Source organism: Chiloscyllium punctatum, unplaced genomic scaffold (genome assembly GCF_047496795.1).
Source record: "Chiloscyllium punctatum isolate Juve2018m unplaced genomic scaffold, sChiPun1.3 scaffold_81, whole genome shotgun sequence".
Classification (NCBI taxonomy): domain Eukaryota; kingdom Metazoa; phylum Chordata; class Chondrichthyes; order Orectolobiformes; family Hemiscylliidae; genus Chiloscyllium; species Chiloscyllium punctatum.
Genome location: NW_027309815.1, coordinates 975,952 through 1,002,216, shown reverse-complemented (window position 1 = coordinate 1,002,216; position 26,265 = coordinate 975,952).

The window sequence follows — 26,265 nt, the reverse complement described above, 5'->3', positions numbered from 1 at the left end:
TGTCACTGGAACACACCCAGGGAAGAGCAGACTGACCCCACTTTGTCAATGTAACAAACCCATGGAAGAGCAGACTGACCCCACTCTGTCAATGTAACAGACGCTGGGAAGAGCAGGCTGACCGCACTCAGTCAATCTAATGCACCCTGGGAAGAGCAGACTGACCCCACTCTGTCACTGTAACACACCCAGGTACGAGCAGACTGACCCCACTCTGTCAATGTAACACGCCCAGGGAAGGGTAGACTGACCCCACTCTGTCAATGAAACACACCCAAGGAAGAGCAGACTGACCCCACTCTGTCAATGTAACATAGCCTGTGAGGAGCAGACTGACCCCACTCTGTCAATGTAACACACCCTGGGAAGAACAGACTAACCGCACTCTGTCAATGTAACACACGCAGGGAAGAGTAGACTGACCCCACTCTGTCAATGTAACACACGCGCGGAAGAGAAGACTGACCCCACTCTGTCAATGTAACACACACAGGGAAGAGCAGACTGACCCCACTCTGTCAATGTAAGACACCCAGTGCAGAGTAGACTGATCCCACTCTGTCAATGTAACACACCCAGGGAAGAGCAGACTGACCCCACTCTGTCAATGTAACACACCCAGGGAAGAGCAGACTGACCCCACTCTGTCAATGTAAGACACCCAGTGCAGAGTAGACTGATCCCACTCTGTCAATGTAACACACCCAGGGAAGAGCAGACTGACCTCACTCTGTCAATGTAACACACCCAGGGAAGAGAAGACTGACCCCACTCTGTCAATGTAACACACCCAGGGAAGAGCAGACTGACCCCACTCTGTCAATGTAAAACACCCAGGGAAGAGCAGACTGACCCCTTTCTGTCAACGTTTCACACCCAGGGAAGATCAGACTGACCCAACTCTGTCAATGTAACACATTCTGGGAAGAGCAGGCTGACCCAACTCTGTCATTGTTACACACCCAGGGAAGAGCAGACTGACCCCTCTCTGTCATTGTAACACACCCAGGGAAGAGCAGACTGACCTCACTCTGTCAATGTAACACACCCAGGGAAGAGCAGACTGAGCCCCCTCTGTCAATGTAACACAACCAGGGAACAGACGATTGACCTGGCTAGGTCAATGTAACATACCCAGGGAAGAGCAGACTAACCCCACTCTGTCAATGTAACACACCCAGGGAAGAGCAGACTGACCCCACTCTGTCAATGTCACGCACCCAGGGAAGAGCAGACTGACCGCACTCTGTCAATGTCACGCACCCAGGGAAGAGCAGACTGACCCCACTGTGTCAATGTAACACACCCAGGGAAGAGCAGACTGACCCCTTTCTGTCAACGTTATACACCCAGGGAAGATCAGACTGACCCAACTCTGTCAATGTAACACACCGCGTGAAGAGCAGACTGACCCCACTCGGTCAATGTAAAACACCCAAGGAAGAGCAGACTGAACCCACTCTGTCATTGTAACACACGCAGGGAAGAGCAGACTGACCCCTCTCTGTCAATGTAACACACCCAGGGAAGAGCAGACTGACCCCACTCTGTCAATGTAACACACCCAGGGAGGAGCAGACTGACCCCACTCTGTCAATGTAACACTCCCAGGGTGGAGCAGACTGACCCCACTCTGTCAATTTAAAACATCCAGGGAAGTGCACGCTGACCCCAATCTGTCACTGTAACACACCCAGGGAAGAGCAGACTGACACCACTCTGTCAATATAACACACCCAGGGAAGAGCAGACTGACCCCACCCTGTCAATGTAACACACTCAGGGAAGAGCAGACTGACCCCCCTCTGTCAATGAAACACACCCAGGGAAGAGTAGACTGACCCCACTCTGCCAATATAACCCAGCCAGGGAAGAGCAGACTGACCCCACTCTGTCAATTTAAGACACCCAGGGAAGGGCAGACTGACCCCACTCTGCCAATGTAACACACCCAGGGATGAGCAGACTGACCACTCTCCGTCAATGTAACACTCCCAGGGAAGAACTAACTGACACCACTCTGGCAATGTAACACACCCAACGAAAAGCAGACTGACCTCAATCGGTCAATATAACAGACACAGGGAAGAGCAGACTGACCACACTCTGTCAATGTCACGCACCCAGGGAAGAGCAGACTGACCCCACTCTGTCAATGTAACACACCCAGGAAGAGCACACTGACCCCACTCTGTCAATGTCACGCACCCAGGGAAGAGCACACTGACCGCACTCTGTCAATGTAACACACCCTTGGAAGAGCAGACTGACCCCAATATGTCAATGTAACACACCCTGGGAAGAGCAGACTGACCCCAATCTGTCAATGTAACACACCCTGGGAAGAGCAGACTGACCCCACTCTGTCACTGGAACACACCCAGGGAAGAGCAGACTGACCCCACTTTGTCAATGTAACAAACCCATGGAAGAGCAGACTGACCCCACTCTGTCAATGTAACAGACGCTGGGAAGAGCAGACTGACCGCACTCAGTCAATCTAATGCACCCTGGGAAGAGCAGACTGACCCCACTCTGTCACTGTAACACACCCAGGTACGAGCAGACTGACCCCACTCTGTCAATGTAACACGCCCAGGGAAGGGTAGACTGACCCCACTCTGTCAATGAAACACACCCAAGGAAGAGCAGACTGACCCCACTCTGTCAATGTAACATAGCCTGTGAGGAGCAGACTGACCCCACTCTGTCAATGTAACACACCCTGGGAAGAACAGACTAACCGCACTCTGTCAATGTAACACACGCAGGGAAGAGTAGACTGACCCCACTCTGTCAATGTAACACACGCAGGGAAGAGTAGACTGACCCCACTCTGTCAATGTAACACACCCAGGGAAGAGCAGACTGACCCCACCCTGTCAATGTAACACACTCAGGGAAGAGCAGACTGACCCCCCTCTGTCAATGAAACACACCCAGGGAAGAGTAGACTGACCCCACTCTGCCAATATAACCCAGCCAGGGAAGAGCAGACTGACCCCACTCTGTCAATTTAAGACACCCAGGGAAGGGCAGACTGACCCCACTCTGCCAATGTAACACACCCAGGGAAGAGCAGACTGACCCCACTCTCCGTCAATGTAACACTCCCAGGGAAGAACTAACTGACCCCACTCTGTCAATGTAAAACACCCAGGGAAGAGCAGACTGACCTCACTCGGTCAATATAACAGACACAGGGAAGAGCAGACTGACCACACTCTGTCAATGTCACGCACCCAGGGAAGAGCAGACTGACCCCACTCTGTCAATGTAACACACCCAGGAAGAGCACACTGACCCCACTCTGTCAATGTCACGCACCCAGGGAAGAGCACACTGACCGCACTCTGTCAATGTAACACACCCTTGGAAGAGCAGACTGACCCCAATATGTCAATGTAACACACCCTGGGAAGAGCAGACTGACCCCAATCTGTCAATGTAACACACCCTGGGAAGAGCAGACTGACCCCACTCTGTCACTGGAACACACCCAGGGAAGAGCAGACTGACCCCACTTTGTCAATGTAACAAACCCATGGAAGAGCAGACTGACCCCACTCTGTCAATGTAACAGACGCTGGGAAGAGCAGACTGACCGCACTCAGTCAATCTAATGCACCCTGGGAAGAGCAACTGACCCCACTCTGTCACTGTAACACACCCAGGTACGAGCAGACTGACCCCACTCTGTCAATGTAACACGCCCAGGGAAGGGTAGACTGACCCCACTCTGTCAATGAAACACACCCAAGGAAGAGCAGATTGACCCCACTCTGTCAATGTAACATACCCTGGGAGGAGCAGACTGACCCCACTCTGTCAATGTAACACACCCTGGGAAGAGCAGACTGACCGCACTCTATCAATGTAACACACGCAGGGAAGAGTAGACTGACCCCACTCTGTCAATGTAACACACGCAGGGAAGAGTAGACTTACCCCACTCTGTCAATGTAACACACACAGGGAAGAGCAGACGGACCCCACTCTGTCAATGTAACACACCCTGGGAGGAGCAGACTGACCCCACTCTGTCAATGTAACACACCCAGGGAAGAGCAGACTGACCCCTTTCTGTCAATGTAAGACACCCAGTGAAGAGTAGACTGACCCCACTCTGTCAATGTAACACACCCAGAGAAGAGCAGACTGACCTCACTCTGTCAATGTAACACACCCAGGGAAGAGCAGACTGACCCCACTCTGTCAATGTAACACACCCAGGGAAGAGCAGACTGACCCCACTCTGTCAATGTAAAACACCCAGGGAAGAGCAGACTGACCCCTTTCTGTCAACATTTCACACCCAGGGAAGATCAGACTGACCTAATTCTGTCAATGTAACACATTCTGGAAAGAGCAGACTGACCCAACTCTGTCATTGTAACACACCCAGGGAAGAGCAGACTGACCCCTCTCTGTCACTGTAACACACCCAGGGACGAGCAGACTGACCCCACTCTGTCAATGTAACACGCCCAGGGAAGGTTTGACTGACCCCACTCTGTCAATGAAACACACCCAAGGAAGAGCAGACTGACCCCACTCTGTCAATGTAACATAGCCTGTGAGGAGCAGACTGACCCCACTCTGTCAATGTAACACACCCTGGGAAGAACAGACTAACCGCACTCTGTCAATGTAACACATGCAGGGAAGAGTAGACTGACCCCACTCTGTCAATGTAACACACGCAGGGAAGAGTAGACTGACCCCACTCTGTCAATGTAACACACACAGGGAAGAGCAGACGGACCACACTCTGTCAATGTAACACACCCTGGGAGGAGCAGACTGACCCCACTCTGTCAATGTAACACACCCAGGGAAGAGCAGACTGACCCCACTCTGTCAATGTAAGACACCCAGTGCAGAGTAGACTGATCCCACTCTGTCAATGTAACACACCCAGGGAAGGGCAGACTGACCACACTCTGTCAATGTAACACTCCCAGGGTGGAGCAGACTGACCCCACTCTGTCAATTTAAAACATCCAGGGAAGTGCACGCTGACCCCACTCTGTCAATGTAACACACCCAGGGAAAAGCAGACTGACCCCACTCTGTCAATGGAACACATGAAGGGAAGAGCAGACTGACCCCACCCTGTCAATGTAACACACTCAGGGAAGAGCAGACTGACCCCCCTCTGTCAATGAAACACACCCAGGGAAGAGTAGACTGACCCCACTCTGCCAATATAACCCAGCCAGGGAAGAGCAGACTGACCACACTCTGTCAATTTAACACACCCAGGGAAGGGCAGACTGACCCCACTCTGCCAATGTAACACACCCAGGGATGAGCAGACTGACCACTCTCTGTCAATGTAACACTCCCAGGGAAGAACGAACTGACACCACTCTGGCAATGTAACACACCCAAGGAAAAGCAGACTGACCTCACTCGGTCAATATAACAGACACAGGGAAGAGCAGACTGACCACACTCTGTCAATGTCACGCACCCAGGGAAGAGCAGACTGACCCCACTCTGTCAATGTAACACACCCAGGGAAGAGCAGACTGACCCCACTCTGTCAATGTCACGCACCCAGGGAAGAGCACACTGACCGCACTCTGTCAATGTAACACACCCTGGGAAGAGCAGACTGACCCCAATCTGTCAATGTAACACACCCTGGGAAGAGCAGACTGACCCCAATCTGTCAATGTAACACACGCAGGGAAGAGTAGACTTACCCCACTCTGTCAATGTAACACACACAGGGAAGAGCAGACGGACCCCACTCTGTCAATGTAACACACCCTGGGAGGAGCAGACTGACCCCACTCTGTCACTGTAACACACCCAGGTACGAGCAGACTGACCCCACTCTGTCAATGTAACACGCCCAGGGAAGGGTAGACTGACCCCACTCTGTCAATGAAACACACCCAAGGAAGAGCAGACTGACCCCACTCTGTCAATGTAACATACCCTGGGAGGAGCAGACTGACCCCACTCTGTCAATGTAACACACCCTGGGAAGAGCAGACTGACCGCACTCTATCAATGTAACACACGCAGGGAAGAGTAGACTGACCCCACTCTGTCAATGTAACACACGCAGGGAAGAGTAGACTTACCCCACTCTGTCAATGTAACACACACAGGGAAGAGCAGACGGACCCCACTCTGTCAATGTAACACACCCTGGGAGGAGCAGACTGACCCCACTCTGTCAATGTAACACACCCAGGGAAGAGCAGACTGACCCCTTTCTGTCAATGTAAGACACCCAGTGAAGAGTAGACTGACCCCACTCTGTCAATGTAACACACCCAGAGAAGAGCAGACTGACCTCACTCTGTCAATGTAACACACCCAGGGAAGAGCAGACTGACCCCACTCTGTCAATGTAACACACCCAGGGAAGAGCAGACTGACCCCACTCTGTCAATGTAAAACACCCAGGGAAGAGCAGACTGACCCCTTTCTGTCAACGTTTCACACCCAGGGAAGATCAGACTGACCTAATTCTGTCAATGTAACACATTCTGGAAAGAGCAGACTGACCCAACTCTGTCATTGTAACACACCCAGGGAAGAGCAGACTGACCCCTCTCTGTCACTGTAACACACCCAGGGACGAGCAGACTGACCCCACTCTGTCAATGTAACACGCCCAGGGAAGGTTGGACTGACCCCACTCTGTCAATGAAACACACCCAAGGAAGAGCAGACTGACCCCACTCTGTCAATGTAACATAGCCTGTGAGGAGCAGACTGACCCCACTCTGTCAATGTAACACACCCTGGGAAGAACAGACTAACCGCACTCTGTCAATGTAACACATGCAGGGAAGAGTAGACTGACCCCACTCTGTCATTGTAACACACGCAGGGAAGAGTAGACTGACCCCACTCTGTCAATGTAACACACACAGGGAAGAGCAGACGGACCACACTCTATCAATGTAACACACCCTGGGAGGAGCAGACTGACCCCACTCTGTCAATGTAACACACCCAGGGAAGAGCAGACTGACCCCACTCTGTCAATGTAAGACACCCAGTGCAGAGTAGACTGATCCCACTCTGTCAATGTAACACACCCAGGGAAGGGCAGACTGACCCCACTCTGTCAATGTAACACTCCCAGGGTGGAGCAGACTGACCCCACTCTGTCAATTTAAAACATCCAGGGAAGTGCACGCTGACCACACTCTGTCAATGTAACACAGCCAGGGAAGAGCAGACTGACCCCACTCTGTCAATGGAACACATGAAGGGAAGAGCAGACTGACCCCACCCTGTCAATGTAACACACTCAGGGAAGAGCAGACTGACCCCCCTCTGTCAATGAAACACACCCAGGGAAGAGTAGACTGACCCCACTCTGCCAATATAACCCAGCCAGGGAAGAGCAGACTGACCCCACTCTGTCAATTTAACACACCCAGGGAAGGGCAGACTGACCCCACTCTGCCAATGTAACAGACCCAGGGATGAGCAGACTGACCACTCTCTGTCAATGTAACACTCCCAGGGAAGAACGAACTGACACCACTCTGGCAATGTAACACACCCAGGGAAAAGCAGACTGACCTCACTCGGTCAATATAACAGACACAGGGAAGAGCAGACTGACCACACTCTGTCAATGTCACGCACCCAGGGAAGAGCAGACTGACCCCACTCTGTCAATGTAACACACCCAGGGAAGAGCAGACTGACCCCACTCTGTCAATGTCACGCACCCAGGGAAGAGCACACTGACCGCACTCTGTCAATGTAACACACCCTGGGAAGAGCAGACTGACCCCAATCTGTCAATGTAACACACCCTGGGAAGAGCAGACTGACCCCAATCTGTCAATGTAACACACGCAGGCAAGAGTAGACTTACCCCACTCTGTCAATGTAACACACACAGGGAAGAGCAGACGGACCCCACTCTGTCAATGTAACACACCCTGGGAGGAGCAGACTGACCCCACTCTGTCAATGTAACACACCCAGGGAAGAGCAGACTGACCCCTTTCTGTCAATGTAAGACACCCAGTGAATAGTATACTGACCCAACTCTGTCAATGTAACACACGCAGGGAAGAGTAGACTGACCCCACTCTGTCAATGTAACACACGCAGGGAAGAGTAGACTTACCCCACTCTGTCAATGTAACACGCACAGGGAAGGTTGGACTGACCCCACTCTGTCAATGAAACACACCCAAGGAAGAGCAGACTGACACCACTCTGTCAATGTAACATACCCTGTGAGGAGCAGACTGACCCCACTCTGTCAATGTAACACACCCTGGGAAGAACAGACTAACCGCACTCTGTCAATGTAATACACGCAGGGAAGAGTAGACTGACCCCACTCTGTCAATGTAACACACCCTGGGAGGAGCAGACTGACCCCACTCTGTCAATGTAAGACACCCAGTGCAGAGTAGACTGATCCCACTCTGTCAATGTAACACACCCAGGGAAGGGCAGACTGACCCCACTCTGTCAATGTAACACTCCCAGGGAAGAGCAGACTGACCCCACTCTGTCAATGGAACACATGAAGGGAAGAGCAGACTGACCCCACCCTGTCAATGTAACACACTCAGGGAAGAGCAGACTGACCCCCCTCTGTCAATGAAACACACCCAGGGAAGAATAGACTGACCCCACTCTGCCAATATAACCCAGCCAGGGAAGAGCAGACTGAACACACTCTGTCAATGTAACACACCCAGGGAAGAGCAGACTGACCCCACTCTGTCAATGTAAAACACCCAGGGAAGAGCAGACTGACCCCTTTCTGTCAACGTTTCACACCCAGGGAAGATCAGACTGACCTAATTCTGTCAATGTAACACATTCTGGAAAGAGCAGACTGACCCAACTCTGTCATTGTAACACACCCAGGGAAGAGCAGACTGACCCCTCTCTGTCACTGTAACACACCCAGGGACGAGCAGACTGACCCCACTCTGTCAATGTAACACGCCCAGGGAAGGTTGGACTGACCCCACTCTGTCAATGAAACACACCCAAGGAAGAGCAGACTGACCCCACTCTGTCAATGTAACATAGCCTGTGAGGAGCAGACTGACCCCACTCTGTCAATGTAACACACCCTGGGAAGAACAGACTAACCGCACTCTGTCAATGTAACACATGCAGGGAAGAGTAGACTGACCCCACTCTGTCAATGTAACACACGCAGGGAAGAGTACACTGACCCCACTCTGTCAATGTAACACACACAGGGAAGAGCAGACGGACCACACTCTGTCAATGTAACACACCCTGGGAGGAGCAGACTGACCCCACTCTGTCAATGTAAGACACGCAGTGCAGAGTAGACTGATCCCACTCTGTCAATGTAACACACCCAGGGAAGGGCAGACTGACCCCATTCTGTCAATGTAACACTCCCAATTGTGGAGCAGACTGACCCCACTCTGTCAATTTAAAACATCCAGGGAAGTGCACGCTGACCCCACTCTGTCAATGTAACACACCCAGGGAAGAGCAGACTGACCCCAATCTGTCAATGTAACACACGCAGGCAAGAGTAGACTTACCCCACTCTGTCAATGTAACACACACAGGGAAGAGCAGACGGACCCCACTCTGTCAATGTAACACACCCTGGGAGGAGCAGACTGACCCCACTCTGTCAATGTAACACACCCAGGGAAGAGCAGACTGACCCCTTTCTGTCAATGTAAGACACCCAGTGAATAGTATACTGACCCCACTCTGTCAATGTAACACACGCAGGGAAGAGTAGACTGACCCCACTCTGTCAATGTAACACACGCAGGGAAGAGTAGACTTACCCCACTCTGTCAATGTAACACACACAGGGAAGAGCAGACGGACCCCACTCTGTCAATGTAACACACCCAGGGAAGAGCAGACTGACCCCACTCTGTCAATGTAACACACCCAGGGAAGAGCAGACTGACCCCACTCTGTCAATGTAAAACACCCAGGGAAGAGCAGACTGACCCCTTTCTGTCAACGTTTCACACCCAGGGAAGATCAGACTGACCCAACTCTGTCAATGTAACACATTCTGGAAAGAGCAGACTGACCCAACTCTGTCATTGTAACACACCCAGGGAAGAGCAGACTGACCCCTCTCTGTCACTGTAACACACCCAGGGACGAGCAGACTGACCCCACTCTGTCAATGTAACACGCACAGGGAAGGTTGGACTGACCCCACTCTGTCAATGAAACACACCCAAGGAAGAGCAGACTGACACCACTCTGTCAATGTAACATACCCTGTGAGGAGCAGACTGACCCCACTCTGTCAATGTAACACACCCTGGGAAGAACAGACTAACCGCACTCTGTCAATGTAATACACGCAGGGAAGAGTAGACTGACCCCACTCTGTCAATGTAACACACCCTGGGAGGAGCAGACTGACCCCACTCTGTCAATGTAAGACACCCAGTGCAGAGTAGACTGATCCCACTCTGTCAATGTAACACACCCAGGGAAGGGCAGACTGACCCCACTCTGTCAATGTAACACTCCCAGGGAAGAGCAGACTGACCCCACTCTGTCAATGGAACACATGAAGGGAAGAGCAGACTGACCCCACCCTGTCAATGTAACACACTCAGGGAAGAGCAGACTGACCCCCCTCTGTCAATGAAACACACCCTGGGAAGAACAGACTAACCGCACTCTGTCAATGTAATACACGCAGGGAAGAGTAGACTGACCCCACTCTGTCAATGTAACACACCCTGGGAGGAGCAGACTGACCCCACTCTGTCAATGTAAGACACCCAGTGCAGAGTAGACTGATCCCACTCTGTCAATGTAACACACCCAGGGAAGGGCAGACTGACCCCACTCTGTCAATGTAACACTCCCAGGGAAGAGCAGACTGACCCCACTCTGTCAATGGAACACATGAAGGGAAGAGCAGACTGACCCCACCCTGTCAATGTAACACACTCAGGGAAGAGCAGACTGACCCCCCTCTGTCAATGAAACACACCCAGGGAAGAATAGACTGACCCCACTCTGCCAATATAACCCAGCCAGGGAAGAGCAGACTGAACACACTCTGTCAATTTAACACACCCAGGGAAGGGCAGACTGAACACTCTCTGGCAATGTAACACACCCAGGGAAAAGCAGACTGACCTCACTCGGTCAATATAACAGACACAGGGAAGAGCAGACTGACCACACTCTGTCAATGTCACGCACCCAGGGAAGAGCAGACTGACCCCACTCTGTCAATGTAACACACCCAGGGAAGAGCAGACTGACCCCACTCTGTAAATGTCACGCACCCAGGGAAGAGCACACTGACCGCACTCTGTCAATGTAACACACCCTGGGAAGAGCAGACTGACCCCAATCTGTCAATGTAACACACCCTGGGAAGAGCAGACTGACCCCAATCTGTCAATGTAACACACCCTGGGAAGAGCAGACTGACCCCACTCTGTCACTGGAACACACCCCGGGAAGAGCAGACTGACCCCACTCTGTCAATGTAACAGACGCTGGTAAGAGCAGACTGACCGCACTCAGTCAATCTAATGCACCCTGGGAAGAGCAGACTGACCCCACTCTGTCAATGTAACACACCCAGGGACGAGCAGACTGACCCCACTCTGTCAATGTAACACGCCCAGGGAAGGGTAGACTGACCCCACTCTGTCAATGAAACACACCCAAGGAAGAGCAGACTGACCCCACTCTGTCAATGTAACACACCCTGGGAAGAGCAGACTGACCGCACTCTGTCAATGTAACACACGCAGGGAAGAGTAGACTGACCCCACTCTGTCAATGTAACACACGCACGGAAGAGTAGACTTACCCCACTCTGTCAATGTAACACACACAGGGAAGAGCAGACGGACCCCACTCTGTCAATGTCACACACCCTGGGAGGAGCAGACTGACCCCACTCTGTCAATGTAACACACCCAGGGAAGAGCAGACTGACCCCTTTCTGTCAATGTAAGACACCCAGTGAAGAGTTGACTGACCCCACTCTGTCAATGTAACACACCCAGGGAAGAGCAGACTGACCTCACTCTGTCAATGTAACACACCCAGGGAAGAGCAGACTGACACCACTCTGTCAATGTAACACACCCAGGGAAGAGCAGACTGACCCCTCTCTGTCATTGTAACACACCCAGGGAAGAGCAGACTGACCTCACTCTGTCAATGTAACACACCCAGGGAAGAGCAGACTGAGCCCCCTCTGTCAATGTAACACAACCAGGGAACAGATGATTGACCTGGCTAGGTTAATGTAACATACCCAGGGAAGAGCAGACTAACCCCACTCTGTCAATGTAACTCACCCAGGGAAGAGCAGACTGACCCCACTCTGTCAATGTAACACACCCAGGGAAGAGCAGACTGACCCCACTCTGTCAATGTCACGCACCCAGGGAAGAGCAGACTGACCGCACTCTGTCAATGTCACGCACCCAGGGAAGAGCAGACTGACCCCAATGTGTCAATGTAACACACCCAGGGAAGAGCAGACTGACCCCACACATTCAATGTAACACATCCAGGGAAGAGCAGACTGACCCCTCTCTGTCAATGTAACACACCCAGGGAACAGCAGACTGACTCCACTCTGTGAATGTAACACACCCAGGGAAGAGCAGACTGACCCCACTCTGTCAATGTCACGCATCCAGGGAAGAGCAGACTGACCGCACACTGTCAATGTAACACACCCAGGGAAGAGCAGATTGACCCCACTGTGTCAATGTAACACACCCAGGGAAGAGCAGACTGACCCCACACTTTCAATGTAACCCACCGAGGGAAAAGCAGACTGACCCCTCTCTGTCAATGTAACACACCCAGGGAAGAGCAGACTGAAACCACTCTGGCAATGTAACACACCCAGGGAAGAGCAGACTTACCTCACCCGGTCAAATATAACAGACACAGGGAAGAGCAGACTGACCACACTCTGTCATTGCAACACACCCAGGGAAGAGCAGACTGACCCCTTTCTGTCAACGTTATACACCCAGGGAAGAGCAGACTGACCCCACTCGGTCAATGTTAAACACCCAAGGAAGAGCAGACTGACCCCACTCTGTCATTGTAACACACCCAGGGAAGAGCAGACTGACCCCTCTCTGTCAATGTAACACACCCAGGGAAGAGCAGACTGACCCCACTCTGTCAATGTAACACACCCAGGGAAGAGCAGACTGACCCCACTGTGTCAATGTAACACACCCAGGGAAGAGCAGACTGACCCCACACATTCAATGGAACACACCCTGGGAAGAGCAGACTGACCCCACTCTGTAAATGTAACACACCCAGGGAACAGCAGACTGACCCCACTCTGTCAATGTCACGCACCCAGGGAAGAGCAGACTGACCCCACCCTGTCAAAGTAACACACCCAGGGAAGGGCAGACTGACCCCACTCTGTCAATGTAACACTCCCAGGGAAGAGCAGACTGACCCCACTCTGTCAATTTAAAACACCCAGGGAAGTGCACGCTGACCCCACTCTGTCAATGTAACACACCCTGGGAAGAGCAGACTGACCGCACTCTGTCAATGAAACACACCCAGGGAAGAGTAGACTGAAACCCACTCTGCCAATATAACCCAGCCAGGGAAGAGCAGACTGACCCCACTCTGTCAATTTAACACACCCAGGGAAGGGCAGACTGACCCCACTCTGCCAATGTAACACAGCCAGGGATGAGCAGACTGACCACTCTCTGTCAATGTAACACTCCCAGGAAAGAACGAACTGACAACACTCTGGCAATGTAACACACCCAGGGAAAAGCAGACTGACCTCACTCGGTCAATATAACAGACACAGGGAAGAGCAGACTGACCACACTCTGTCAATGTCACGCACCCAGGGAAGAGCAGACTGACCCCACTCTGTCAATGTAACACACCCAGGGAAGAGCAGACTGACGCCACTCTGTCAATGTCACGCACCCAGGGAAGAGCACACTGACCGCACTCTGTCAATGTAACACACCCTGGGAAGAGCAGACTGACCCCAATCTGTCAATGTAACACACCCTGGGAAGAGCAGACTGACCCCAATCTGTCAATGTAACACACGCAGGGAAGAGTAGACTTACCCCACTCTGTCAATGTAACACACACAGGGAAGAGCAAACGGACCCCACTCTGTCAATGTAACACACCCTGGGAGGAGCAGACTGACCCCACTCTGTCACTGTAACACACCCAGGTACGAGCAGACTGACCCCACTCTGTCAATGTAAGACACCCAGTGAAGAGTAGACTGACCCCACTCTGTCAATGTAACACACCCAGAGAAGAGCAGACTGACCTCACTCTGTCAATGTAACACACCCAGGGAAGAGCAGACTGACCCCACTCTGTCAATGTAACACACCCAGGGAAGAGCAGACTGACCCCACTCTGTCAATGTAAAACACCCAGGGAAGAGCAGACTGACCCCTTTCTGTCAACGTTTCACACCCAGGGAAGATCAGACTGACCTAATTCTGTCAATGTAACACATTCTGGAAAGAGCAGACTGACCCAACTCTGTCATTGTAACACACCCAGGGAAGAGCAGACTGACCCCTCTCTGTCACTGTAACACACCCAGGGACGAGCAGACTGACCCCACTCTGTCAATGTAACACGCCCAGGGAAGGTTGGACTGACCCCACTCTGTCAATGAAACACACCCAAGGAAGAGCAGACTGACCCCACTCTGTCAATGTAACATAGCCTGTGAGGAGCAGACTGACCCCACTCTGTCAATGTAACACACCCTGGGAAGAACAGACTAACCGCACTCTGTCAATGTAACACATGCAGGGAAGAGTAGACTGACCCCACTCTGTCAATGTAACACACGCAGGGAAGAGTACACTGACCCCACTCTGTCAATGTAACACACACAGGGAAGAGCAGACGGACCACACTCTGTCAATGTAACACACCCTGGGAGGAGCAGACTGACCCCACTCTGCCAATATAACCCAGCCAGGGAAGAGCAGACTGACCCCACTCTGTCAATTTAACACACCCAGGGAAGGGCAGACTGACCCCACTCTGCCAATGTAACACACCCAGGGATGAGCAGACTGACCACTCTCTGTCAATGTAACACTCCCAGGGAAGAACGAACTGACACCACTCTGGCAATGTAACACACCCAGGGAAAAGCAGACTGACCTCACTCGGTCAATATAATAGACACAGGGAAGAGCAGACTGACCACACTCTGTCAATGTCACGCACCCAGGGAAGAGCAGACTGACCCCACTCTGTCAATGTAACACACCCAGGGAAGAGCAGACTGACCCCACTCTGTCAATGTCACGCACCCAGGGAAGAGCACACTGACCGCACTCTGTCAATGTAACACACCCTGGGAAGAGCAGACTGACCCCAATCTGTCAATGTAACACACCCTGGGAAGAGCAGACTGACCCCAATCTGTCAATGTAACACACGCAGGGAAGAGTAGACTTACCCCACTCTGTCAATGTAACACACACAGGGAAGAGCAGACGGACCCCACTCTGTCAATGTAACACACCCTGGGAGGAGCAGACTGACCCCACTCTGTCAATGTAACACACCCAGGGAAGAGCAGACTGACCCCTTTCTGTCAATGTAAGACACCCAGTGAAGAGTATACTGACCCCACTCTGTCAATGTAACACACGCAGGGAAGAGTAGACTGACCCCACTCTGTCAATGTAACACACGCAGGGAAGAGTAGACTTACCCCACTCTGTCAATGTAACACACACAGGGAAGAGCAGACGGACCCCACTCTGTCAATGTAACACACCCAGGGAAGAGCAGACTGACCCCACTCTGTCAATGTAACACACCCAGGGAAGAGCAGACTGACCTCACTCTGTCAATGTAAAACACCCAGGGAAGAGCAGACTGACCCCTTTCTGTCAACGTTTCACACCCAGGGAAGATCAGACTGACACAACTCTGTCAATGTAACACATTCTGGAAAGAGCAGACTGACCCAACTCTGTCATTGTAACACACCCAGGGAAGAGCAGACTGACCCCTCTCTGTCACTGTAACACACCCAGGGACGAGCAGACTGACCCCACTCTGTCAATGTAACACACACAGGGAAGGTTGGACTGACCCCACTCTGTCAATGAAACACACCCAAGGAAGAGCAGACTGACACCACTCTGTCAATGTAACATACCCTGTGAGGAGCAGACTGACCCCACTCTGTCAATGTAACACACCCTGGGAAGAACAGACTAACCGCACTCTGTCAATGTAACACACGCAGGGAAGAGTAGACTGACCCCACTCTGTCAATGTAACACACGCACGGAAGAGTAGACTTACCCCACTCTGTCAATGTAACACACACAGGGAGGAGCAGACTGAACCGACTCTTTCAATGTAACAAACCCAGGGAAGAGCAGACTGACCCCTTTCTGTCAATGTAAGACACCCAGTGAAGAGTAGACTGACCCCACTCTGTCAATGTAACACACCCAGAGAAGAGCAGACTGACCTCACTCTGTCAATGTAACACACCCAGGGAAGAGCAGACTGACCCCACTCTGTCAATGTAACACACCCAGGGAAGAGCAGACTGACCCCACTCTGTCAATGTAAAACACCCAGGGAAGAGCAGACTGACCCCTTTCTGTCAACGTTTCACACCCAGGGAAGATCAGACTGACCTAATTCTGTCAATGTAACACATTCTGGAAAGAGCAGACTGACCCAACTCTGTCATTGTAACACACCCAGGGAAGAGCAGACTGACCCCTCTCTGTCACTGTAACACACCCAGGGACGAGCAGACTGACCCCACTCTGTCAATGTAACACGCCCAGGGAAGGTTGGACTGACCCCACTCTGTCAATGAAACACACCCAAGGAAGAGCAGACTGACCCCACTCTGTCAATGTAACACACCCTGGGAGGAGCAGACTGACCCCACTCTGTCAATGTAACACACCCAGGGAAGAGCAGACTGACCCCACTCTGTCAATGTAAGACACCCAGTGCAGAGTAGACTGATCCCACTCTGTCAATGTAACACACCCAGGGAAGGGCAGACTGACCCCATTCTGTCAATGTAACACTCCCAGGGTGGAGCAGACTGACCCCACTCTGTCAATTTAAAACATCCAGGGAAGTGCACGCTGACCCCACTCTGTCAATGTAACACACCCAGGGAAGAGCAGACTGACCCCACTCTGTCAATGGAACACATGAAGGGAAGAGCAGACTGACCCCACCCTGTCAATGTAACACACTCAGGGAAGAGCAGACTGACCCCCCTCTGTCAATGAAACACACCCAGGGAAGAGTAGACTGACCCCACTCTGCCAATATAACCCAGCCAGGGAAGAGCAGACTGACCCCACTCTGTCAATTTAACACACCCAGGGAAGGGCAGACTGACCCCACTCTGCCAATGTAACACACCCAGGGATGAGCAGACTGACCACTCTCTGTCAATGTAACACTCCCAGGGAAGAACGAACTGACACCACTCTGGCAATGTAACACACCCAGGGAAAAGCAGACTGACCTCACTTGGTCAATATAACAGACACAGGGAAGAGCAGACTGACCACACTCTGTCAATGTCACGCACCCAGGGAAGAGCAGACTGACCCCACTCTGTCAATGTAACACACCCAGGGAAGAGCAGACTGACCCCACTCTGTCAATGTCACGCACCCAGGGAAGAGCACACTGACCGCACTCTGTCAATGTAACACACCCTGGGAAGGGCAGACTGACCCCAATCTGTCAATGTAACACACCCTGGGAAGAGAAGACTGACCCCAATCTGTCAATGTAACACACGCAGGGAAGAGTAGACTTACCCCACTCTGTCAATGTAACACACACAGGGAAGAGCAGACGGACCCCACTCTGTCAATGTAACACACCCTGGGAGGAGCAGACTGACCCCACTCTGTCAATGTAACACACCCAGGGAAGAGCAGACTGACCCCTTTCTGTCAATGTAAGACACCCAGTGAAGAGTATACTGACCCCACTCTGTCAATGTAACACACGCAGGGAAGAGTAGACTGACCCCACTCTGTCAATGTAACACACGCAGGGAAGAGTAGACTTACCCCACTCTGTCAATGTAACACACACAGGGAAGAGCAGACGGACCCCTTTCTGTCAACGTTTCACACCCAGGGAAGATCAGACTGACCCAACTCTGTCAATGTAACACATTCTGGAAAGAGCAGACTGACCCAACTCTGTCATTGTAACACACCCAGGGAAGAGCAGACTGACCCCTCTCTGTCACTGTAACACACCCAGGGACGAGCAGACTGACCCCACTCTGTCAATGTTACACGCACAGGGAAGGTTGGACTGACCCCACTCTGTCAATGAAACACACCCAAGGAAGAGCAGACTGACACCACTCTGTCAATGTAACATACCCTGTGAGGAGCAGACTGACCCCACTCTGTTAATGTAACACACCCTGGGAAGAACAGACTAACCGCACTCTGTCAATGTAACACACGCAGGGAAGAGTAGACTGACCCCACTCTGTCAATGTAACACACGCACGGAAGAGTAGACTTACCCCACTCTGTCAATGTAACACACACAGGGAAGAGCAGACGGACCCCACTCTGTCAATGTAACACACCCTGGGAGGAGCAGACTGACCCCACTCTGTCAATGTAACACACCCAGGGAAGAGCAGACTGACCCCTTTCTGTCAATGTAAGACACCCAGTGAAGAGTAGACTGACCCCACTCTGTCAATGTAACACACCCAGAGAAGAGCAGACTGACCTCACTCTGTCAATGTAACACACCCAGGGAAGAGCAGACTGACCCCACTCTGTCAATGTAACACACCCAGGGAAGAGCAGACTGACCCCACTCTGTCAATGTAAAACACCCAGGGAAGAGCAGACTGACCCCTTTCTGTCAACGTTTCTCACCCAGGGAAGATCAGACTGACCTAATTCTGTCAATGTAACACATTCTGGAAAGAGCAGACTGACCACACTCTGTCAATGTCACGCACCCAGGGAAGAGCAGACTGACCCCTCTCTGTCACTGTAACACACCCAGGGACGAGCAGACTGACCCCACTCTGTCAATGTAACACGCCCAAGGAAGGTTGGACTGACCCCACTCTGTCAATGAAACACACCCAAGGAAGAGCAGACTGACCCCACTCTGTCAATGTAACATAGCCTGTGAGGAGCAGACTGACCCCACTCTGTCAATGTAACACACGCAGGGAAGAGTAGACTGACCCCACTCTGTCAATGTAACACACACAGGGAAGAGCAGACGGACCACACTCTGTCAATGTAACACACCCTGGGAGGAGCAGACTGACCCCACTCTGTCAATGTAACACACTCAGGGAAGAGCAGACTGACCCCACTCTGTCAATGTAAGACACCCAGTGCAGAGTAGACTGATCCCACTCTGTCAATGTAACACACCCAGGGAAGGGCAGACTGACCCCATTCTGTCAATGTAACACTCCCAGGGTGGAGCAGACTGACCCCACTCTGTCAATTTAAAACATCCAGGGAAGTGCACGCTGACCCCACTCTGTCAATGTAACACACCCAGGGAAGAGCAGACTGACCCCACTCTGTCAATGGAACACATGAAGGGAAGAGCAGACTGACCCCACCCTGTCAATGTAACACACTCCGGGAAGAGCAGACTGACCCCCCTCTGTCAATGAAACACACCCAGGGAAGGGCAGACTGACCCCACTCTGCCAATGTAACACACCCAGGGATGAGCAGACTGACCACTCTCTGTCAATGTAACACTCCCAGGGAAGAACGAACTGACACCACTCTGGCAATGTAACACACCCAGGGAAAAGCAGACTGACCTCACTCGGTCAATATAACAGACACAGGGAAGAGCAGACTGACCACACTCTGTCAATGTCACGCACCCAGGGAAGAGCAGACTGACCCCACTCTGTCAATGTAACACACCCAGGGAAGTGCAGACTGACCCCACTCTGTCAATGTCACGCACCCAGGGAAGAGCACACTGACCGCACTCTGTCAATGTAACACACCCTGGGAAGAGCAGACTGACCCCAATCTGTCAATGTAACACACCCTGGGAAGAGCAGACTGACCCCAATCTGTCAATGTAACACACGCAGGCAAGAGTAGACTTACCCCACTCTGTCAATGTAACACACACAGGGAAGAGCAGACGGACCCCACTCTGTCAATGTAACACACCCTGGGAGGAGCAGACTGACCCCACTCTGTCAATGTAACACACCCAGGGAAGAGCAGACTGACCCCTTTCTGTCAATGTAAGACACCCAGTGAAGAGTATACTGACCCCACTCTGTCAATGTAACACACGCAGGGAAGAGTAGACTGACCCCACTCTGTCAATGTAACACACGCAGGGAAGAGTAGACTTACCCCACTCTGTCAATGTAACACACACAGGGAAGAGCAGACGGACCCCACTCTGTCAATGTAACACACCCAGGGAAGAGCAGACTGACCCCACTCTGTCAATGTAACACACCCAGGGAAGAGCAGACTGACCTCACTCTGTCAATGTAAAACACCCAGGGAAGAGCAGACTGACCCCTTTCTGTCAACGTTTCACACCCAGGGAAGATCAGACTGACACAACTCTGTCAATGTAACACATTCTGGAAAGAGCAGACTGACCCAACTCTGTCATTGTAACACACCCAGGGAAGAGCAGACTGACCCCTCTCTGTCACTGTAACACACCCAGGGACGAGCAGACTGACCCCACTCTGTCAATGTAACACACACAGGGAAGGTTGGACTGACCCCACTCTGTCAATGAAACACACCCAAGGAAGAGCAGACTGACACCACTCTGTCAATGTAACATACCCTGTGAGGAGCAGACTGACCCCACTCTGTCAATGTAACACACCCTGGGAAGAACAGACTAACCGCACTCTGTCAATGTAACACACGCAGGGAAGAGTAGACTGACCCCACTCTGTCAATGTAACACACGCACGGAAGAGTAGACTTACCCCACTCTGTCAATGTAACACACACAGGGAGGAGCAGACTGAACCGACTCTTTCAATGTAACAAACCCAGGGAAGAGCAGACTGACCCCTTTCTGTCAATGTAAGACACCCAGTGAAGAGTAGACTGACCCCACTCTGTCAATGTAACACACCCAGAGAAGAGCAGACTGACCTCACTCTGTCAATGTAACACACCCAGGGAAGAGCAGACTGACCCCACTCTGTCAATGTAACACACCCAGGGAAGAGCAGACTGACTCCACTCTGTCAATGTAAAACACCCAGGGAAGAGCAGACTGACCCCTTTCTGTCAACGTTTCACACCCAGGGAAGATCAGACTGACCTAATTCTGTCAATGTAACACATTCTGGAAAGAGCAGACTGACCCAACTCTGTCATTGTAACACACCCAGGGAAGAGCAGACTGACCCCTCTCTGTCACTGTAACACACCCAGGGACGAGCAGACTGACCCCACTCTGTCAATGTAACACGCCCAGGGAAGGTTGGACTGACCCCACTCTGTCAATGAAACACACCCAAGGAAGAGCAGACTGACCCCACTCTGTCAATGTAACACACCCTGGGAGGAGCAGACTGACCCCACTCTGTCAATGTAACACACCCAGGGAAGAGCAGACTGACCCCACTCTGTCAATGTAAGACACCCAGTGCAGAGTAGACTGATCCCACTCTGTCAATGTAACACACCCAGGGAAGGGCAGACTGACCCCATTCTGTCAATGTAACACTCCCAGGGTGGAGCAGACTGACCCCACTCTGTCAATTTAAAACATCCAGGGAAGTGCACGCTGACCCCACTCTGTCAATGTAACACACCCAGGGAAGAGCAGACTGACCCCACTCTGTCAATGGAACACATGAAGGGAAGAGCAGACTGACCCCACCCTGTCAATGTAACACACTCAGGGAAGAGCAGACTGACCCCCCTCTGTCAATGAAACACACCCAGGGAAGAGTAGACTGACCCCACTCTGCCAATATAACCCAGCCAGGGAAGAGCAGACTGACCCCACTCTGTCAATTTAACACACCCAGGGAAGGGCAGACTGACCCCACTCTGCCAATGTAACACACCCAGGGATGAGCAGACTGACCACTCTCTGTCAATGTAACACTCCCAGGGAAGAACGAACTGACACCACTCTGGCAATGTAACACACCCAGGGAAAAGCAGACTGACCTCACTTGGTCAATATAACAGACACAGGGAAGAGCAGACTGACCACACTCTGTCAATGAAACACACCCAAGGAAGAGCAGACTGACACCACTCTGTCAATGTAACATACCCTGTGAGGAGCAGACTGACCCCACTCTGTCAATGTAACACACCCTGGGAAGAACAGACTAACCGCACTCTGTCAATGTAACACACGCAGGGAAGAGTAGACTGACCCCACTCTGTCAATGTAACACACGCACGGAAGAGTAGACTTACCCCACTCTGTCAATGTAACACACACAGGGAGGAGCAGACTGAACCGACTCTTTCAATGTAACAAACCCAGGGAAGAGCAGACTGACCCCTTTCTGTCAATGTAAGACACCCAGTGAAGAGTAGACTGACCCCACTCTGTCAATGTAACACACCCAGAGAAGAGCAGACTGACCTCACTCTGTCAATGTAACACACCCAGGGAAGAGCAGACTGACCCCACTCTGTCAATGTAACACACCCAGGGAAGAGCAGACTGACTCCACTCTGTCAATGTAAAACACCCAGGGAAGAGCAGACTGACCCCTTTCTGTCAACGTTTCACACCCAGGGAAGATCAGACTGACCTAATTCTGTCAATGTAACACATTCTGGAAAGAGCAGACTGACCCAACTCTGTCATTGTAACACACCCAGGGAAGAGCAGACTGACCCCTCTCTGTCACTGTAACACACCCAGGGACGAGCAGACTGACCCCACTCTGTCAATGTAACACGCCCAGGGAAGGTTGGACTGACCCCACTCTGTCAATGAAACACACCCAAGGAAGAGCAGACTGACCCCACTCTGTCAATGTAACACACCCTGGGAGGAGCAGACTGACCCCACTCTGTCAATGTAACACACCCAGGGAAGAGCAGACTGACCCCACTCTGTCAATGTAAGACACCCAGTGCAGAGTAGACTGATCCCACTCTGTCAATGTAACACACCCAGGGAAGGGCAGACTGACCCCATTCTGTCAATGTAACACTCCCAGGGTGGAGCAGACTGACCCCACTCTGTCAATTTAAAACATCCAGGGAAGTGCACGCTGACCCCACTCTGTCAATGTAACACACCCAGGGAAGAGCAGACTGACCCCACTCTGTCAATGGAACACATGAAGGGAAGAGCAGACTGACCCCACCCTGTCAATGTAACACACTCAGGGAAGAGCAGACTGACCCCCCTCTGTCAATGAAACACACCCAGGGAAGAGTAGACTGACCCCACTCTGCCAATATAACCCAGCCAGGGAAGAGCAGACTGACCCCACTCTGTCAATTTAACACACCCAGGGAAGGGCAGACTGACCCCACTCTGCCAATGTAACACACCCAGGGATGAGCAGACTGACCACTCTCTGTCAATGTAACACTCCCAGGGAAGAACGAACTGACACCACTCTGGCAATGTAACACACCCAGGGAAAAGCAGACTGACCTCACTTGGTCAATATAACAGACACAGGGAAGAGCAGACTGACCACACTCTGTCAATGTCACGCACCCAGGGAAGAGCAGACTGACCCCACTCTGTCAATGTAACACACCCAGGGAAGAGCAGACTGACCCCACTCTGTCAATGTCACGCACCCAGGGAAGAGCACACTGACCGCACTCTGTCAATGTAACACACCCTGGGAAGAGCAGACTGACCCCAATCTGTCAATGTAACACACCCTGGGAAGAGCAGACTGACCCCAATCTGTCAATGTAACACACGCAGGGAAGAGTAGACTTACCCCACTCTGTCAATGTAACACACACAGGGAAGAGCAGACGGACCCCACTCTGTCAATGTAACACACCCTGGGAGGAGCAGACTGACCCCACTCTGTCAATGTAACACACCCAGGGAAGAGCAGACTGACCCCTTTCTGTCAATGTAAGACACCCAGTGAAGAGTATACTGACCCCACTCTGTCAATGTAACACACGCAGGGAAGAGTAGACTGACCCCACTCTGTCAATGTAACACACGCAGGGAAGAGTAGACTTACCCCACTCTGTCAATGTAACACACACAGGGAAGAGCAGACGGACCCCTTTCTGTCAACGTTTCACACCCAGGGAAGATCAGACTGACCCAACTCTGTCAATGTAACACATTCTGGAAAGAGCAGACTGACCCAACTCTGTCATTGTAACACACCCAGGGAAGAGCAGACTGACCCCTCTCTGTCACTGTAACACACCCAGGGACGAGCAGACTGACCCCACTCTGTCAATGTTACACGCACAGGGAAGGTTGGACTGACCCCACTCAGTCAATGAAACACACCCAAGGAAGAGCAGACTGACACCACTCTGTCAATGTAACATACCCTGTGAGGAGCAGACTGACCCCACTCTGTTAATGTAACACACCCTGGGAAGAACAGACTAACCGCACTCTGTCAATGTAACACACGCAGGGAAGAGTAGACTGACCCCACTCTGTCAATGTAACACACGCACGGAAGAGTAGACTTACCCCACTCTGTCAATGTAACACACACAGGGAAGAGCAGACGGACCCCACTCTGTCAATGTAACACACCCTGGGAGGAGCAGACTGACCCCACTCTGTCAATGTAACACACCCAGGGAAGAGCACACTGACCCCTTTCTGTCAATGTAAGACACCCAGTGAAGAGTAGACTGACCCCACTCTGTCAATGTAACACACCCAGAGAAGAGCAGACTGACCTCACTCTGTCAATGTAACACACCCAGGGAAGAGCAGACTGACCCCACTCTGTCAATGTAACACACCCAGGGAAGAGCAGACTGACCCCACTCTGTCAATGTAAAACACCCAGGGAAGAGCAGACTGACCCCTTTCTGTCAACGTTTCTCACCCAGGGAAGATCAGACTGACCTAATTCTGTCAATGTAACACATTCTGGAAAGAGCAGACTGACCACACTCTGTCAATGTCACGCACCCAGGGAAGAGCAGACTGACCCCTCTCTGTCACTGTAACACACCCAGGGACGAGCAGACTGACCCCACTCTGTCAATGTAACACGCCCAAGGAAGGTTGGACTGACCCCACTCTGTCAATGAAACACACCCAAGGAAGAGCAGACTGACCCCACTCTGTCAATGTAACATAGCCTGTGAGGAGCAGACTGACCCCACTCTGTCAATGTAACACACGCAGGGAAGAGTAGACTGACCCCACTCTGTCAATGTAACACACACAGGGAAGAGCAGACGGACCACACTCTGTCAATGTAACACACCCTGGGAGGAGCAGACTGACCCCACTCTGTCAATGTAACACACTCAGGGAAGAGCAGACTGACCCCACTCTGTCAATGTAAGACACCCAGTGCAGAGTAGACTGATCCCACTCTGTCAATGTAACACACCCAGGGAAGGGCAGACTGACCCCATTCTGTCAATGTAACACTCCCAGGGTGGAGCAGACTGACCCCACTCTGTCAATTTAAAACATCCAGGGAAGTGCACGCTGACCCCACTCTGTCAATGTAACACACCCAGGGAAGAGCAGACTGACCCCACTCTGTCAATGGAACACATGAAGGGAAGAGCAGACTGACCCCACCCTGTCAATGTAACACACTCCGGGAAGAGCAGACTGACCCCCCTCTGTCAATGAAACACACCCAGGGAAGGGCAGACTGACCCCACTCTGCCAATGTAACACACCCAGGGATGAGCAGACTGACCACTCTCTGTCAATGTAACACTCCCAGGGAAGAACGAACTGACACCACTCTGGCAATGTAACACACCCAGGGAAAAGCAGACTGACCTCACTCGGTCAATATAACAGACACAGGGAAGAGCAGACTGACCACACTCTGTCAATGTCACGCACCCAGGGAAGAGCAGACTGACCCCACTCTGTCAATGTAACACACCCAGGGAAGTGCAGACTGACCCCACTCTGTCAATGTCACGCACCCAGGGAAGAGCACACTGACCGCACTCTGTCAATGTAACACACCCTGGGAAGAGCAGACTGACCCCAATCTGTCAATGTAACACACCCTGGGAAGAGCAGACT